At 34.9% G+C, this 19,577-nt stretch overlaps 1 pseudogene across 1 annotated transcript; it reads right to left on the minus strand.

The window, feature by feature from the left end:
* Positions 1–1,047: 1,047 nt before the first annotated feature.
* On the minus strand, positions 1,048–17,757 carry LOC148610552 (uncharacterized; annotated as a pseudogene). Its single transcript, XR_015924696.1, has 2 exons — positions 17,717–17,757; positions 1,048–2,652 (listed from the first exon to the last, which is right to left on the minus strand). The product of XR_015924696.1 is annotated as an uncharacterized LOC148610552 (transcript).
* Positions 17,758–19,577: the final 1,820 nt, after the last annotated feature.

Genomic DNA, 19,577 nt, shown 5'->3' on the forward strand with positions numbered 1-19,577 from the left:
AGAAAAATCATATTGACTTGATAATATTATGAATGTAAAACCTTTTAATGCTCCCGAAGAAACATTAATTTAAAAGCAAGTTTGATAATTTTTGTAGAATATCGCTGACCCGTCTTACGTTATTGTCTTCTTTTTCTTTTCACGCATAACCGGACCCCGTTAGTGGTAATCCCTATTATAAAAATCTGAACGAGAGAGAAAGATATGGAAATTCCCAATATTTTGGGAATTGATAATCCATAAGTAGGCCTAAAGTCTCACCCCAGACACAAGATGGACTAGTACTACTGAAAACAAAAAATAAAAACAATGTTTAGAAAACTTCCCTTTTTTACTCCCTTTTAACGTTTTATTTTATGAATAACTAAATTCAAATTTTGAACGCACCGCTCATGAATATTATTGACAGCTTCATGTTGCTTCCATGTGGGTTGGTAACGGCTAGATTCACTTTAATGCGGTTTTTGTGGTTTTGGGTTTGCAATATTAGTTTTTTTCCTTATTATACATGTATACTAGTTTACTTATTTATAGCACAACAACGTGTTTCTAGAAAAACAGAGGGCGCTTACCCTACCGGTGCATCTGGTCCATGCTCCCAGTTTTTAGTGGAGTCCGAGTTGCCCATTTGCCTTTGTTACGTATGTGTTCGTTTAGTTACTTAATGTTTCTTTGTTGTGTATATCTGTTTTCTATGTTAGGTTTTTGTCCCTGGATTACATTCTTTTGATTTCGGCTAAAACCTTTTGTTCCCTTGATTACTCTTGCATTTGTAAGATCTTTTATTGTATGCGTTTCAACAAAATGTTTTTTGGACAAAGAATAATTTGGGACGGATCCGTAAATTTTGAAAAGGTAAGAAAATATTATCCATAAAATAATGAAACAAAGGGGATTCGAGGCGATTATTATCTAAGATTTGCACACTTGTGCGAAATATGAAAACATGTTCCCACTCAGTTTTTTCCACCTTGGTTTTTTTAAGGCTGGATACTTAAACAATTAAAAGATTCAAGCAAATTTGATAGTAAGAAAAAATTTCTCCGTTTTACATTACTGACAGCTTTTGATCAGTTCAGAATTACACATTTACTCAGTGCTTGCAAATGTATTTGGTATCTGAAAAATTTCGAACATAGTTCACATTTGTTAGTTGTTTTTTTTTGTGTGTGTGTTCTCATGTGTTTTATCAGTGACTCCGTTCTAGCAAAATTTTTTCCGCACAATTCACATTTGTAAGGTCTTTCTCCACTGTGTATGGTCATGTGGCCTTTAAGACTTTTACTTGAACACAAAGATTTATGACAAATTTCACACTTGAAAGGTTCAAGGCCAGTGTGTAATTGCATGTGTTTCTTGAGAGAATAAATCATAGGATATTCTTTACCGCAAATCTCACATTTGTATGGTTTTTCACCAGTATGTGTTCTCATATGTATTTTAATATACTCTTGTCAGAATTCCTTGAGGCATATGTCACATTTATAAAGTTTTACAGGCATTCCGCTGTGGGACTTGGAATAATACTTGAGGTATTTGGTCGAGGAAAATCCTTTCCCGCATTTTTCACACTTGTAGATTTTTTCTTCGTCGTGTATTGTCTTGTGTTGGTTAAATGAAGATTTGTATTTGAAGTATTTTAAACAAATATTACATTGAAATTTCTTTTCGTCAGTGTGTGTTTTCAGATGGTCTTTCATGGTACACTTTCCACCAAAATGTCTATCACACACTTCGCATTTAAAAGGCTTTTCACCAGTATGTGTCTTCATGTGTCTTTTAAGAAATCTATCCGCTTTAAAATATTTATCATACACCTCACATTTGTATGGTTTTTCACCTGTATGTGTTCTGACGTGTTCAGTTAAACTGCCTTTGCGCCCGTAAGCTTTATCACACAGTTTGCACTGGAAAGGTTTAATTTTTTCATCAGAGTGTGATGTTTGGTGCACGTCTGGGGATTGTTTTCCAGCAAAAGACTTATCACACAACTCACATTTGTAAGGTTTTTCACCTGTATGCGTTCTCATTGGTATTTTGAATGAATTTTTAATTACAAATGCTCGAGGACATATTTCACACTCATATGGCGTTTCCCCCGTGTGTAATCTCATGTGAATCTTTAAGGTTTTACGTAAGACGAAAGATCTGTCACAAACATTACACTTATTTGTTTTCTCTCCCCATGTGTTGTCTTGTGTACCCTGAGACTCTGTTTCGTAGGATAAGATTTATTACACGACTCACATTTGTATAGTTTAGAATCGATGTGTGATACAATGTGCACTTTGAGATGCCGCATCGTAGGAAATGATTCTGAACATGACCCACATTTGAATGGTGTATTACCCGTATGCGTTCTCATGTGTTCACTCAGGCTTACAACTGATGCGTATGAATTTACGCATTCTGTACACTGATACGAATTCTCTCCAGTATGTATAACGTGTTGGCTGTTGTAGTCCTCTTTAGAGTTTAAGGTTGTATTACACTCTCTAACCTCGCTTCCTATTTCGTTTTTGTAGCTTTCCGTGATTTCTTCCTTGAAGTAAATTTCACACTTTCTTACTATTAACGATTCAGTCTGTATTGCATCAGCAGTACGTGTCCGCTTATTGCAGGGCCATTATGGTTTGTATGAAAGAACCTGAACTACATGAACACATATACAGATTAGGTCTTTTAGTAATATAACTTTAAACTTGTTTTCACGTTTTATATGAATCTATAGTAATTATCTCACAATTTAAAACAACTGAAAAATAAAAAAAAATAGATATACACATGTACATGTACAGTTAAAACCGCAATTGCTGTCATTTACGTAAATTTTTGTTTCTGTTTAAATATACATTACCTTTCGATTATTTCTACTAAATAGTACTTATAATTTCATTTGATATCCACAAATAAAATGCATTAAACACATGAAATAGGTATTTGCCCTATATAAAATTAAAAAAAATAAATTATTTTGCATGAAATCGAGATATTTGGCCTAATATATCCCAATTGTTGACAATTTTTTCTTCAATACGCCCCCTCTAACCAAATGTTCTGGATCCACCCTGTTGGTGTGAAGTAGATGCTTTCCATCGAAACCCTTTGATTACATGCACATAAAAATGGGGTGCATTAACAACTGACATGGTTACTGATAGAATTACTAATATGCACAAAAATCAAACAAAGTGGAACTTCATTTTGCTTTGCATTCTTTAAGAGCTTGATATCTTCTTTCATTAAAATGTGCTAAAAAATGACTGTTTCGAACGAAATGACAAACAAATTATTTTCCTGAAATCTTTACACTTCCATGGCGCTTTTGTTGAGGTGATTAATTGTTATTTTGACCGTTGTACATTTGTTGCCTGTCTAATTTTTTAATTGCATTCAGTATATTTGGACGGTAGCTGACGTCTTTGTAAATAATGTAGCTTGGGATTTCACAAGATCTGTCTAGCTTCTATTTATTTATTTTTTAAAATATTTTATGAAAATTCATTCTTTCATACATGTCTTACTACTATAAATACGATTATGGTCAATAAATAAATATTCTCCAAATAGTAACAGGAAATGCCGTGACTTCACTTTAAATACTATGACAAATGTCACTTCAAATAAAAGGTATCAGTATAGACATGTACGTCTTAAGATGGAGTTCATGCAAAACCAGGCAGTGGGTAGCTCATGACAAAGGGTATGTCCAGAGATTATCATCATATCAGCCCCAAAAACTAAAGTGTTTCAAATCAATTTGAAAATACACTAATTGAATATGACCCTTCATTAAAAACAAAGTTTCTTTGTTGTTCATGCATGTGCTGAACTAAAATTGTAGATGAAAATAAAGCAAAATAAGAAAGTTTAGGCGAATTTTCTTAAAATAGCTTGTTTCATGAGACATTTTTATGTAGAAAACATATAGCAGATTTGTCGAACTCATTGATACTTATACAAACAATAGCCTTCTGTACCATTACAACTCCTGACAAAAGATTGTGTTGTTCATAGCTTGCGCTCCAAATTTTTGGATTAAAAATCTACCCCTGATCCACTTATTTTCGTAAAAATTCTGTGCAGAATCAGAGTTTTGTCCTCTCCTTATGACTAAATTATGACACAACATCTTGTATTTTTTGTATTTTGGTATTCAAATAGTATTTAAGCTTGAAAGTAGGCAAATAGAAAATTTCAATTGTTAATTTAAAACTTCGGAAATTTAAAACAAATAGAAGGCCTGAAACTATTGTTCGTGAATCTGCTCCTTTTGTTTTGTTTTTTTTTAAATTGTTCACCCATTTCATATCACAAATGCATCAAAGTTTTTTTTTATTACCTTCCACGATTAAAGAGAAATAAACTACAAAGAAAGCATTGAAATCCATTGAAATGATTCTTATTCTATAAGAAAATTTTGTTCCTTTATTAGTGAATTTTAAAGTCAATTTCTGAGCCATCCATTGTCAATTTAAACGAACTCTATTTAATTTGACATATATATATAATATATACATTACATCGGAACAAAAACATCAGTGGGATAAAATTTACCCTGTACCACCTACCAGTAAATTTTTTTTATAGGATTTGCCTGATTTTTTACATGGACAGCATCTTAACACAGAAAAAAAGGTTAGTATGTTCTGTACAAGAACAAAGATAGATGTAAACAGCACAATGAATATTATATCAATAGATTTTACTATAATTAGGTCAGAAAACAGACTAAGTATCTTGAATATACCGATCCGTTTTCATATCAATACAAATTATGAAAAAGGTGTTTATTAATAAGACTGATTTTTTGGGGGGTTTGAATTAGAGATTATTCATTTCAACCAACTCATTTTGTCAACGATAGGCTCAAAATTTGCAAAGAAAGAAATATTCCAGACAAATACATAAAAACCAACCTAATACACCATCTGTGTAATGCATCTTATCAACAAAAAGTTAAATATGGATCATCACGGCTATGTATTAAAACGAAAGTAGGATTACTGGTAAAGCTCGATGTTAACATAAGAATTTTCGAAACAATGTTGTAGCTTACAGTGTTTACTAATATAAAAGCAATGCCTCATACTTATTATTAAAAAAAAAAGCATACGCACCCTAATCGACCTGTCTTCACGGTGTACATTTACCATTGAAATCAGCAAAACGAGAAATATTTGCTTTACTATTATAGTGTGTACTCTCATCACTACATCGATCGCTACATCACATCATTTGCGCTACATTAAACATACATGAAATGAAGGCGCGGTTAAGGGGTCCTTTGGGGGCGTATTTTGCAAAAGCACATCAACATACATGTAATAACAGCATGACGATATTACCCGTTTTTAGTAATAAAAATCACGGGTTGTCACTGATTAAAATTTGGCACAGTGGTGCATGCATCCCCTTTCCATTCATATTATGTCTAGAATGCATATCAATCCCATTCATATTCTTTTCAGCGTGAAACACATAATTAATCATATATATTCTACTACAGTAATTGTGTATCTACTTGTATGTGACATGATAAGATAAATAATAACAAAGGTCTCCTGCAGCTAGATTGCAGAAAAAGCACATACATCTAATTCTACTGGTCAAATCCCATACATCAGTAATAATTTTATATCAATTTCTTAATCAATTATGATTAAAACCGGTAAAACAGCTAAGAAATGTAGAAATATAACTCATTAATGTACCGGTAAAACAGCTCAGAAATAAAATGCCAACCCGTTGACGTAGATAAGTCTAAAATTTCTGATCATATATATATAAAGCTGTTTTGAAGCAGTCCACACAGAAGTTTGAAGTGCTTTTTTTTTCATAAAAACGTACATATTTTGCTAATCCTTAGTGTATGGAGGTTCAAGTAATTTATCAGTAAATTAGTCATAATTGTCATAAAAACCAGTAACCATGGTAACACACAGAAGAAAAAAAATATTACTGAGTTTTATTTTAAACTACCACACGATGAAAGCATGCATGGAGGAGGAGGTGAAGAAAGGCAAAAATAATAACACCTTTATCGACTAATTTTTTCACAATTTTAGTTCCTAAAGTTCGTGCGAAATAAGGTATTTTGAAAATCAGACAGGTGATGCGGAGGAGAGAACCAAATACGGCAGGGAATTGAAACGTTCCGGATACTTTTCTTCATTTGAATTACACGTGTTTACCATTACACATATCATATGCGCCTATGTATAAATGTTTAACAACATTTAAACAAATGTTCAACCTTAAATTACACGAATGAAGTTAGAACGGATCAATTTTGGGTGCGCCTAAACGTAAATGTATAGTGCACCCTACCTGACTATGTCTTCTCTGTATTCAGCCAGATTTTTACCCCCAACATTAAGCCCAGGAGAAAATGCAGAAACGTTTACGATTGGTGGATAATTAAAAACGATATTTTCATGAAAATATGGTACGAACAGTAAGGAACCATGAATATCGAATTCGGAAGCCAGCAGCCAATCATTCCTCTTTTTGAGTCTTAATTTACGGGCAGAAACAACGCATGATATGGTGGTTTTTATTTCAAAACTTTAAATCTAAAGGGGTGTGTTTTTTTTGCGTAAAACTAGAGAAATTTCACCCGGATCAATTTTTAGATCTTAGTGGAAGTGTGGGGACCCCCTCTCAATACAGAAATAGTATTGTGAAGACTTATACTCTAGTATCCATCTAAACGTTTTTTTTTTTTCAGAGAGGAAAAAGACACACCAGTGGCGGATCCAGTGGATCGATTTCGAAACTTTGACACCCCCTCCCCCTCCCCCCAACGAAAGTATTGTATTTTCATTTTTGTTGCAAAAATAAGCAAATTATAGCCTGGAACCCGATTAACCAGCTTTTCTTGTATTTTATTTTTTTAAGATCTGTCCTGCACCTATCCAGCAGGACAGTCACGTTGCTGAACAACTACAGTTCATGGAACTTCTTAAAAGTACTGTTCAGTTTCTATCAGCTTTAAAGTTCCCATCGATTAAATTTTACTTGCTTTTTAGGGAAGTCATGGACCTCATACAGGCACTCTAGACTAAGTCTTTACTACATTGACTTCTTCTGTTTCATTGTTATAATTTTCGGTTTTGCAGACCGTAACGTGACAAGTGTAAAAAAATACATGTACATGTACTTGGCTCTGACTGAAAGCATGAACAATGCAATCAAGCCTAATAGTATTCAGTGTCGTGCAACTGACCTTAAATACACATGTTTAAAATAGACATCCCTTCCAGGTCACTTAAAAAGGAAATTTTAGAACCCAAACATTTTCAAAAATTGCCAAAACACATAATATTCTAGCTAAATAAACATGCAAAACATCCCCGTAAACTGGGGTTGTTAATTTTAGTGGTACTTGAGTTGTATTTATACCTGTCATCTCAGTCAGGAACGATTATCATGGTATACCCTCAAATTGGAGGCTTTAAAACGTTTGTTGTACGTATCTCTTTTTTGATTGGTCAATGATATCCGGAGACAGTTGGACTTTATACTGTACTTTTGGAATTGCTTTTTTGTTGTTAACACTTTACTTCAACTCAGTGTTTATAGTTGAAAAAAAGCTGAGAAAACTGTAACCATTTCAACTGAATCGATTGTAAGTCTAATACATACGCATTTTTGAATATTTTGCCGAAGTAAAAAAATAAGAAACCTTTGCATATACACTTTTATACAGAAGTTGGGTCTCTGAAAGACCTTCTAACTTCGTCGTGTAAACAACAGACAGTCATCATTGAAGGCCGAGGCACGGATCTCTGCCACATTAAAGATGACATGTCTGTAATTGTTTTCAATTATTGCTACTTAGACAATGCCGATTCCTTTTCTAGGTTACAAACAACTCCTTCTACCAATACCCTTGAAAAAAGAAATTAATATCTCCAGCAAATACACACTTCGCCGGTTCTGACGTAGATTGGTACACCCGGATTTCGTTTCGTCAAAACCAATGTGTCATGTAGCGTTGGTGATGTAACGGTTAGCATAGTTGCTTTAAAGCAAGCGATCCGGGTTCGACTCCCAGCCGACGCATATACACAAGGTAGTACTTATACGGTCAGGTCAAATCTGAAAATTTGGTCTCATTTTGTTGAAACAAAGCTGTTTTGAAGCAGCCCACACAGAAGTTTGAAGTGCTTTTTTTCATAAAAACGTACATATTTTGCTAATCCTTAGTGTATGGAGGTTCAAGTAATTTATAAGTAAATTAGTCATAATTGTCATAAAAACCAGTAACCATGGTAACACACAGAAGAAAAAAAATATTACTGAGTTTTATTTTAAACTACCACACGATGAAAGCATGCATGGAGGAGGAGGTGAAGAAAGGCAAAAATAATAACACCTTTATCGACTAATTTTTTCACAATTTTAGTTCCTAAAGTTCGTGCGAAATAAGGTATTTTGAAAATCAGACAGGTGATGCGGAGGAGAGAACCAAATACGGCAGGGAATTGAAACGTTCCGGATACTTTTCTTCATTTGAATTACACGTGTTTACCATTACACATATCATATGCGCCTATGTATAAATGTTTAACAACATTTAAACAAATTTTCAACCTTAAATTATACGAATGAAGTTAGATCGGATCAATTTTGGGTGCGCCTAAATGTAAATGTATAGTGCACCCTACCTGACTATGTCTTCTCTGTATTCAGCCAGATTTTTACCCCCAACATTAAGCCCAGGAGAAAATGCAGAAACGTTTACGATTGGTGGATAATTAAAAACGATATTTTCATGAAAATATGGTACGAACAGTAAGGAACCATGAATATCGAATTCGGAAGCCAGCAGCCAATCATTCCTCTTTTTGAGTCTTAATTTACGGGCAGAAACAACGCATGATATGGTGGTTTTTATTTCAAAACTTTAAATCTAAAGGGGTGTGTTTTTTTTGCGTAAAACTAGAGAAATTTCACCCGGATCAATTTTTAGATCTTAGTGGAAGTGTGGGGACCCCCTCTCAATACAGAAATAGTATTGTGAAGACTTATACTCTTGTATCCATCTAAACGTTTTTTTTTTTCAGAGAGGAAAAAGACACACCAGTGGCGGATCCAGTGGATCGATTTCGAAACTTTGACACCCCCTCCCCCTCCCCCCAACGAAAGTATTGTATTTTCATTTTTGTTGCAAAAATAAGCAAATTATAGCCTGGAACCCGATTAACCAGCTTTTCTTGTATTTTATTTTTTTAAGATCTGTCCTGCACCTATCCAGCAGGACAGTCACGTTGCTGAACAACTACAGTTCATGGAACTTCTTAAAAGTACTGTTCAGTTTCTATCAGCTTTAAAGTTCCCATCGATTAAATTTTACTTGCTTTTTAGGGAAGTCATGGACCTCATACAGGCACTCTAGACTAAGTCTTTACTACATTGACTTCTTCTGTTTCATTGTTATAATTTTCGGTTTTGCAGACCGTAACGTGACAAGTGTAAAAAAATACATGTACATGTACTTGGCTCTGACTGAAAGCATGAACAATGCAATCAAGCCTAATAGTATTCAGTGTCGTGCAACTGACCTTAAATACACATGTTTAAAATAGACATCCCTTCCAGGTCACTTAAAAAGGAAATTTTAGAACCCAAGCATTTTCAAAAATTGCCAAAACACATGATATTCTAGCTAAATAAACGTGCAAAACATCCCCGTAAACTGGGGTTGTTAATTTTAGTGGTACTTGAGTTGTATTTATACCTGTCATCTCAGTCAGGAACGATTATCATGGTATACCCTCAAATTGGAGGCTTTAAAACGTTTGTTGTACGTATCTCTTTTTTGATTGGTCAATGATATCCGGAGACAGTTGGACTTTATACTGTACTTTTGGAATTGCTTTTTTGTTGTTAACACTTTACTTCAACTCAGTGTTTATAGTTGAAAAAAAGCTGAGAAAACTGTAACCATTTCAACTGAATCGATTGTAAGTCTAATACATACGCATTTTTGAATATTTTGCCGAAGTAAAAAAATAAGAAACCTTTGCATATACACTTTTATACAGAAGTTGGGTCTCTGAAAGACCTTCTAACTTCGTCGTGTAAACAACAGACAGTCATCATTGAAGGCCGAGGCACGGATCTCTGCCACATTAAAGATGACATGTCTGTAATTGTTTTCAATTATTGCTACTTAGACAATGCCGATTCCTTTTCTAGGTTACAAACAACTCCTTCTACCAATACCCTTGAAAAAAGAAATTAATATCTCCAGCAAATACACACTTCGCCGGTTCTGACGTAGATTGGTACACCCGGATTTCGTTTCGTCAAAACCAATGTGTCATGTAGCGTTGGTGATGTAACGGTTAGCATAGTTGCTTTAAAGCAAGCGATCCGGGTTCGACTCCCAGCCGACGCATATACACAAGGTAGTACTTATACGGTCAGGTCAAATCTGAAAATTTGGTCTCATTTTGTTGAAACAAAGCTGTTTTGAAGCAGCCCACACAGAAGTTTGAAGTGCTTTTTTTCATAAAAACGTACATATTTTGCTAATCCTTAGTGTATGGAGGTTCAAGTAATTTATAAGTAAATTAGTCATAATTGTCATAAAAACCAGTAACCATGGTAACACACAGAAGAAAAAAAATATTACTGAGTTTTATTTTAAACTACCACACGATGAAAGCATGCATGGAGGAGGAGGTGAAGAAAGGTAAAAATAATAACACCTTTATCGACTAATTTTTTCACAATTTTAGTTCCTAAAGTTCGTGCGAAATAAGGTATTTTGAAAATCAGACAGGTGATGCGGAGGAGAGAACCAAATACGGCAGGGAATTGAAACGTTCCGGATACTTTTCTTCATTTGAATTACACGTGTTTACCATTACACATATCATATGCGCCTATGTGTAAATGTTTAACAACATTTAAACAAATTTTCAACCTTAAATTATACGAATGAAGTTAGATCGGATCAATTTTGGGTGCGCCTAAATGTAAATGTATAGTGCACCCTACCTGATTATGTCTTCTCTGTATTCAGCCAGATTTTTACCCCCAACATTAAGCCCAGGAGAAAATGCAGAAACGTTTACGATTGGTGGATAATTAAAAACGATATTTTCATGAATATGGTACGAACAGTAAGGAACCATGAATATCGAATTCGGAAGCCAGCAGCCAATCATTCCTCTTTTTGAGTCTTAATTTACGGGCAGAAACAACGCATGATATGGTGGTTTTTATTTCAAAACTTTAAATCTATAGGGGTGTGTTTTTTTTTGCGTAAAACTAGAGAAATTTCACTCGGATCAATTTTTAGATCTTAGTGGAAGTGTGGGGACCCCCTCTCAATACAGAAATAGTATTGTGAAGACTTATACTCTTGTATCCATCTAAACGTTTTTTGTTTTTTTTTCAGAGAGGAAAAAGACACACCAGTGGCGGATCCAGTGGATCGATTTCGAAACTTTGACACCCCCTCCCCCTCCCCCCAACGAAAGTATTGTATTTTCATTTTTGTTGCAAAAATAAGCAAATTATAGCCTGGAACCCGATTAACCAGCTTTTCTTGTATTTTATTTTTTTAAGATCTGTCCTGCACCTATCCAGCAGGACAGTCACGTTGCTGAACAACTACAGTTCATGGAACTTCTTAAAAGTACTGTTCAGTTTCTATCAGCTTTAAAGTTCCCATCGATTAAATTTTACTTGCTTTTTAGGGAAGTCATGGACCTCATACAGGCACTCTAGACTAAGTCTTTACTACATTGACTTCTTCTGTTTCATTGTTATAATTTTCGGTTTTGCAGACCGTAACGTGACAAGTGTAAAAAAATACATGTACATGTACTTGGCTCTGACTGAAAGCATGAACAATGCAATCAAGCCTAATAGTATTCAGTGTCGTGCAACTGACCTTAAATACACATGTTTAAAATAGACATCCCTTCCAGGTCACTTAAAAAGGAAATTTTAGAACCCAAACATTTTCAAAAATTGCCAAAACACATGATATTCTAGCTAAATAAACGTGCAAAACATCCCCGTAAACTGGGGTTGTTAATTTTAGTGGTACTTGAGTTGTATTTATACCTGTCATCTCAGTCAGGAACGATTATCATGGTATACCCTCAAATTGGAGGCTTTAAAACGTTTGTTGTACGTATCTCTTTTTTGATTGGTCAATGATATCCGGAGACAGTTGGACTTTATACTGTACTTTTGGAATTGCTTTTTTGTTGTTAACACTTTACTTCAACTCAGTGTTTATAGTTGAAAAAAAGCTGAGAAAACTGTAACCATTTCAACTGAATCGATTGTAAGTCTAATACATACGCATTTTTGAATATTTTGCCGAAGTAAAAAAATAAGAAACCTTTGCATATACACTTTTATACAGAAGTTGGGTCTCTGAAAGACCTTCTAACTTCGTCGTGTAAACAACAGACAGTCATCATTGAAGGCCGAGGCACGGATCTCTGCTACATTAAAGATGACATGTCTGTAATTGTTTTCAATTATTGCTACTTAGACAATGCCGATTCCTTTTCTAGGTTACAAACAACTCCTTCTACTACTATCCTTGAGCTGCCCTTGAAAAAAGAAATTAATATCCCCAGCAAATACACACTTCGCCGGTTCTGACGTAGTTTGGTACACCCGGATTTCGTTTCGTCAAAACCAATGTGTCATGTAGCGTTGGTGATGTAACGGTTAGCATAGTTGCTTTAAAGCAAGCGATCCGGGTTCGACTCCCGGCCGACGCATATACACAAGGTAGTACTTATACGGTCAGGTCAAATCTGAAAATTTGGTCTCATTTTGTTGAAACAAAGCAGTTTTGAAGCAGCCCACACAGTAGTTTGAAGTGCTTTTTTTCATAAAAACGTACATATTTTGCTAATCCTTAGTGTATGGAGGTTCAAGTAATTTATAAGTAAATTAGTCATAATTGTCATAAAAACCAGTAACCATGGTAACACACAGAAGAAAAAAAATATTACTGAGTTTTATTTTAAACTACCACACGATGAAAGCATGCATGGAGGAGGAGGTGAAGAAAGGTAAAAATAATAACACCTTTATCGACTAATTTTTTCACAATTTTAGTTCCTAAAGTTCGTGCGAAATAAGGTATTTTGAAAATCAGACAGGTGATGCGGAGGAGAGAACCAAATACGGCAGGGAATTGAAACGTTCCGGATACTTTTCTTCATTTGAATTACACGTGTTTACCATTACACATATCATATGCGCCTATGTATAAATGTTTAACAACATTTAAACAAATTTTCAACCTTAAATTATACGAATGAAGTTAGATCGGATCAATTTTGGGTGCGCCTAAATGTAAATGTATAGTGCACCCTACCTGATTATGTCTTCTCTGTATTCAGCCAGATTTTTACCCCCAACATTAAGCCCAGGAGAAAATGCAGAAACGTTTACGATTGGTGGATAATTAAAAACGATATTTTCATGAAAATATGGTACGAACAGTAAGGAACCATGAATATCGAATTCGGAAGCCAGCAGCCAATCATTCCTCTTTTTGAGTCTTAATTTACGGGCAGAAACAACGCATGATATGGTGGTTTTTATTTCAAAACTTTAAATCTAAAGAGGTGTGTTTTTTTTGCGTAAAACTAGAGAAATTTCACTCGGATCAATTTTTAGATCTTAGTGGAAGTGTGGGGACCCCCTCTCAATACAGAAATAGTATTGTGAAGACTTATACTCTAGTATCCATCTAAACGTTTTTTTTTTTTCAGAGAGGAAAAAGACACACCAGTGGCGGATCCAGTGGATCGATTTCGAAACTTTGACACCCCCTCCCCCTCCCCCCAACGAAAGTATTGTATTTTCATTTTTGTTGCAAAAATATGCAAATTATAGCCTGGAACCCCATTAACCAGCTTTTCTTGTATTTTATTTTTTAAGATCTGTCCTGCACCTATCCAGCAGGACAGTCATGTTGCTGAACAACTACAGGTCATGGAACTTCTTAAAAGTACTGTTCAGTTTCTATCAGCTTTAAAGTTTCCATCGATTAAATTTTACTTGCTTTTTAGGGAAGTCATGGACCTCATACAGGCACTCTAGACTAAGTCTTTACTACATTGACTTCTTCTGTTTCATTGTTATAATTTTCGGTTTTTCAGACCGTAACGTGACAAGTGTAAAAAAATACATGTACATGTACTTGGCTCTGACTGAAAGCATGAACAATGCAATCAAGCCTAATAGTATTCAGTGTCGTGCAACTGACCTTAAATACACATGTTTAAAATAGACATCCCTTCCAGGTCACTTAAAAAGGAAATTTTAGAACCCAAACATTTTCAAAAATTGCCAAAACACATGATATTCTAGCTAAATAAAAGTGCAAAACATCCCCGTAAACTGGGGTGTTAATTTTAGTGGTACTTGAGTTGTATTTATACCTGTCATCTCAGTCAGGAACGATTATCATGGTATACCCTCAAATTGGAGGCTTTAAAACGTTTGTTGTACGTATCTCTTTTTTGATTGGTCAATGATATCCGGTGACAGTTGGACTTTATACTGTACTTTTGGAATAGCTTTTTTGTTGTTAACACTTTACTTCAACTCAGTGTTTATAGTTGAAAAAAAGCTGAGAAAACTGTAACCATTTCAACTGAATCGATTGTAAGTCTAATACATACGCATTTTTGAATATTTTGCCGAAGTAAAAAAATAAGAAACCTTCGCATATACACTTTTATACAGAAGTTGGGTCTCTGAAAGACCTTCTAACTTCGTCGTGTAAACAACAGACAGTCATCATTGAAGGCCGAGGCACGGATCTCTGCCACATTAAAGATGACATGTCTGTAATTGTTTTCAATTATTGCTACTTAGACAATGCCGATTCCTTTTCTAGATTACAAACAACTCCTTCTACAACTATCCTTGAGCTGCCCTTGAAAAAAGAAATTAATATCCCCAGCAAATACACACTTCGCCGGTTCTGAAGTAGTTTGGTACACCCGGATTTCGTTTCGTCAAAACCAATGTGTCATGTAGCGTTGGTGATGTAACGGTTAGCATAGTTGCTTTAAAGCAAGCGATCCGGGTTCGACTCCCAGCCGACGCATATACACAAGGTAGTACTTATACGGTCAGGTCAAATCTGAAAATTTGGTCTCATTTTGTTGAAACAAAGCTGTTTTGAAGCAGCCCACACAGTAGTTTGAAGTGCTTTTTTTTCATAAAAGCGTACATATTTTGCTAATCCTTAGTGTATGGAGGTTCAAGTAATTTATAAGTAAATTAGTCATAATTGTCATAAAACCCAGTAACCATGGTAACACACAGAAAAAAAATATTACTGAGTTTTATTTTAAACTACCACACGATGAAAGCATGCATGGAGGAGGAGGTGAAGAAAGGTAAAAATAATAACACCTTTATCGACTAATTTTTTCACAATTTTAGTTCAATCAAAGTTCGTGCGAAATAAGGTATTTTGAAAATCAGACAGGTGATGCGGAGGAGAGAACCAAATACGGCAGGGAATTGAAACGTTCCGGATACTTTTCAAATTATACAAATGGAGTTACACCGGATCAATTTTCGGTGCGCCTAAATGTAAATGTTTAGTGCACCCTACCTGATTATGTCTTCTCTGTATTCAGCCAGATTTTTACCCCCAACATTAAGCCCAGGAGAAAATGCAGAAACGTTTACGATTGGTGGATAATAAAAAAAAACGATATTTTCATGAAAATATGGTACGAACAGTAAGGAACCATGAACATCGAATTCGGAGGCCAGCAGCCCATATTATGTGTAATTCATCAGTCGCGGGTCCAGATGAGGGCGTAATTAGCGTACGCCCCCACTTTTCAAATAAAAAAACTAAAATCTATCGTAGTCTGCTAAATATTGTATTGAGTTTGGCAATCCATTATATTCGTTCATTAATCGAGGTCACAATCTGGTTTCCTTTATACTGATTCTCGTAATTACACCTCCCCTTCATAAATGCATGGATCAGCCCTTGGTGGCTACTGAAAATTGATATTTGAAAAATCATTCCTCTTTTTGAGTCTTAATTTACGGGCAGAAACAACGCATGATATGGTGGTTTTATTTCAAAATTTTAAATCTATAGGGGTGTGTTTTGGAAAAATTGCGTTAAACTATAGAAATTTCACCCGGGTCTATTTTTTTAGATATTAGCGGAAATGGGGACCACCCCCATACAGAAATAGTATTGTGAAGGATTACACTCTTGTGTCCATCTAAACATTTTTTCGGAGAGGAAAAAGACACACCAATGGCGGATCCAGTAGATCGATTTCGAAACTTAGGTACCACCCCCACCCCCTCCCGCCACATGTTGTATTTTCATTTTTCTTTTTTTTGCAAAAATATGCAAATTATAGCCTGGAACCCTATTAACCAGTTTTACTTGTATTTTTTTGTTTTGTTTTGTTTTGTTTTGTTTTTTATCTGTCCTGCACTTATCCAGCAGATCAGTAACGTTGCTAAACAAATACAGTTCATCGAACTTCTAAAATGTACTGTTCAGTTTCTATCAGCTTTAACGTTTCCATCAACTAAATTTTACTTGTTTTTTTTAAAGAAGTCATGAAGCTTATACAAGCATTCTAGATTAAATCTTTATATAGACTTCTTCTGTTTCATGGTTAAAATTTTCGGTTTTGCAGACCGTAACGTGAAAAAGCACGAACAATGCAATCAAGCCTAATAGTGTTCATTTTCGTGCAACTGACTTTAAAATAGACATCCCTTCCATGTCATTTGAAAAAGAAATTTAAGAACCCAAACATTTTTTTCAAAAAATACCCCCAAAAAATGCTAGCTAAACAAAAGTGCAAAAGGTCCCAGTAAACTGGGGTTGTTAATTTTAGAGGGACTTGAGTTGTATTTATACCTGTCATCTCAGTCAGGAACGATTATCATGGTATACCCTCAAATTGGAGGCTTTAAAACGTTTGTTGTACGTATCTCTTTTTTGATTGGTCAATGATATCCGGAGACCGTTAAACTTAACACTGTAGTTTTGGTATTGCTTTTTTGTTGTTAACACATGACTTCAACACAGTGTTTAAGTTGAAAAAAAAGTTGAGAAAAATATAACCATTTCAACTGAATCGATTGTTAGTCTGATATATACGCATTTCTAAATATTTTGCATAATTCAAAAAATAAGAAACCTTTGCATATACACTTTTATACAGAAGTTGGGTCCCTGAAAAGACTCCCTAACATCGGCGTATAATCAACCGGCAGTCATTATTGAAGGCCGAGGCACGATCTCTGCCACATTGAAGATGACATGTCCGTGATTGATTCCAATTATAGCTGGTTAGGAAATGCCGATTCCATTTCAAAGTTAGAAAGAACTGAAACAACCATCCTTGAGCTTCGTATAAAAAAAGGAAGCACGCGAGTGCACATTTCGCCGATACTGACACTACGAAAAATGCAATCTGCAACAACACATTACACAATTCTTGCGTGCTTCATCTTTTTATAATATCATATCTATGATCGTTGTAGGGGTTTTTAGAAATGGTGTAAAAATCATTCGTAAAAATCACTTAAAAATTAGTGTTAAAACAAAAGGAAACTATAAGTACGCTGCGGTGCTTCTATTAATGATTCATGCCAACTACTACCAAAGATGTAGAACTTGACTACAACGAAAAAGTAAATACATATTCACCTTTTCCAAATGTACAACCTTTCTTCCTCACTAAATGCCTCTCATTGTCGCCGTTGAAACGGAACGTCACAAACGCACGTACGTACGGTAGTCTGCTCACTAACCGAAACAAGACTACCGCGTGGTACATCAGAAGTATCATTTAGTTACGAAGTTTTTGCGAGGGTTAAGAAATGAAAAACAAAAAGGTGGATGTTTGTTGTATGGTGATTGATATATTATTGATATATCATTTCAGATAGAATTGTTCTTTTAAAAATACTCAACGTCACATAATAATATCATAATATACAAATTAAGAATGGAGTATTTTTGGTGCATGTAGCCGTCTGAAGTACTCAGTTTTTCTCCGTGAACAAAAGAAAATCTTCGTATGTTCCAGGCACATTATGTACACACCATTTGCCTATAATTTGGACGGTCATAGGGTCGATAATTTATATCCCGGATTTCTGCATGTTTAAATAAATATATTGCTACCCACTCAAGTCTGAATCAAAGTACAAAGGCATTCATTTTTAATACAATGTCAACATTAATGTCAGTATTCAAGACATGAGTCTTTAGGATTTTCACTTGGTTCCTACTTAGAAACAGCAAAATAACTTCATTGGCCATAATGTAAACTTTCTTTAAGCAGATTCCTCATTTTCTAATGAAACTATGATTTCATAAGTGGTATTTGGCTTTGATTGTATGAACTTGCTTCATGTTGAAACAAAACAAAAAAGTCCTTAACTCCAAAGATTTACATAGGCATAGTTTTTTTTCTATTAAGCCAATGATGTAGATTGATTGAGGTAGCAAGTTGGCACTAACAACTTGAACATGATTATAACTGAAATGAATGAGTCAGCCAAGTAATGTATTTTTTAAATATGACAATTTTCAAGATTTGATTTTCCATTAGGTAATATATCATTTTTAATGTAGATTTAAGGGAGTAATGAAGGGAACCAAGGTTATAGCGGTAATCAAAAGAATGTAATCCAGGGACAAAGACCAGACATGGAAAACAGACATACACAACAAAGAACATAGAGTAACTAAAATTATACACACAAAGTAACAAAAGCAAATGATCACCTCGGACTCCACTAAAAACTAGGAGCATGGACCAGGTGCACCGGTAGGGTAAGCGTCCTCTGCATTTCTAGAAACACCGGCAGAGCCTAGTATTCTACTTTTCCCAAACATAGCAAGCACTGTCTTCCTTTCTCTAGGGTTGGATGTTCTGTCTTCTTGTTGGAAAAACTTCTGCAGAAATATGGTGACAATAAGATATTTTATGACATAGCAGGTATACTGGATAGACATTCATTCATATATTGCAGCCATTACTTATTCTGTTTACTTGTGTATGTTGTGATGAAGACTGCAAGTTAATATTGCTGAGTTAAAGGTAAAGATTAGTTCAACAGTCTGTGATTTTAGTGAATTTCAGTTGCACTAGATTTATTTAATGCTTGCAAATGTTAGCTGATATCATGTGTGTAAGTGTACTTAGACATGTTACAAGTTGCATTTTTAGCTCACCTTGCCAAAGGCCATGTGAGCTATTGCCATCACTTGGCGTACGTCGTCTTTAACAATTTTTCAAAAATCTTCTCCTCTGACACTACTAGATCAATTGAAACCAAACTTGGTATGAATGTTCCTTGGGTTATCGTGCATAGAACTGATGTGGGGGTTTTTGTTCCTTTGAAAAACGTGCCCGCCGTTACTAAAAATAAAACAAAGTGTCAGACTGTATTTTTTCACACGTCTCCAAAACCGTTAGGTTTAGCAAAATTATTTCTATAGCTGAACTGACCCTTATTATAAGGCCTTCAAAAGTCTTCAGGGATCAAAGTAGTCAGGT

The sequence above is a fragment of the Perna viridis genome, chromosome 8 (assembly GCF_037379345.1).
Source record: "Perna viridis isolate PV_CMFRI_1.1 ecotype Kerala chromosome 8, ASM3737934v1, whole genome shotgun sequence".
NCBI lineage: Eukaryota > Metazoa > Mollusca > Bivalvia > Mytilida > Mytilidae > Perna > Perna viridis.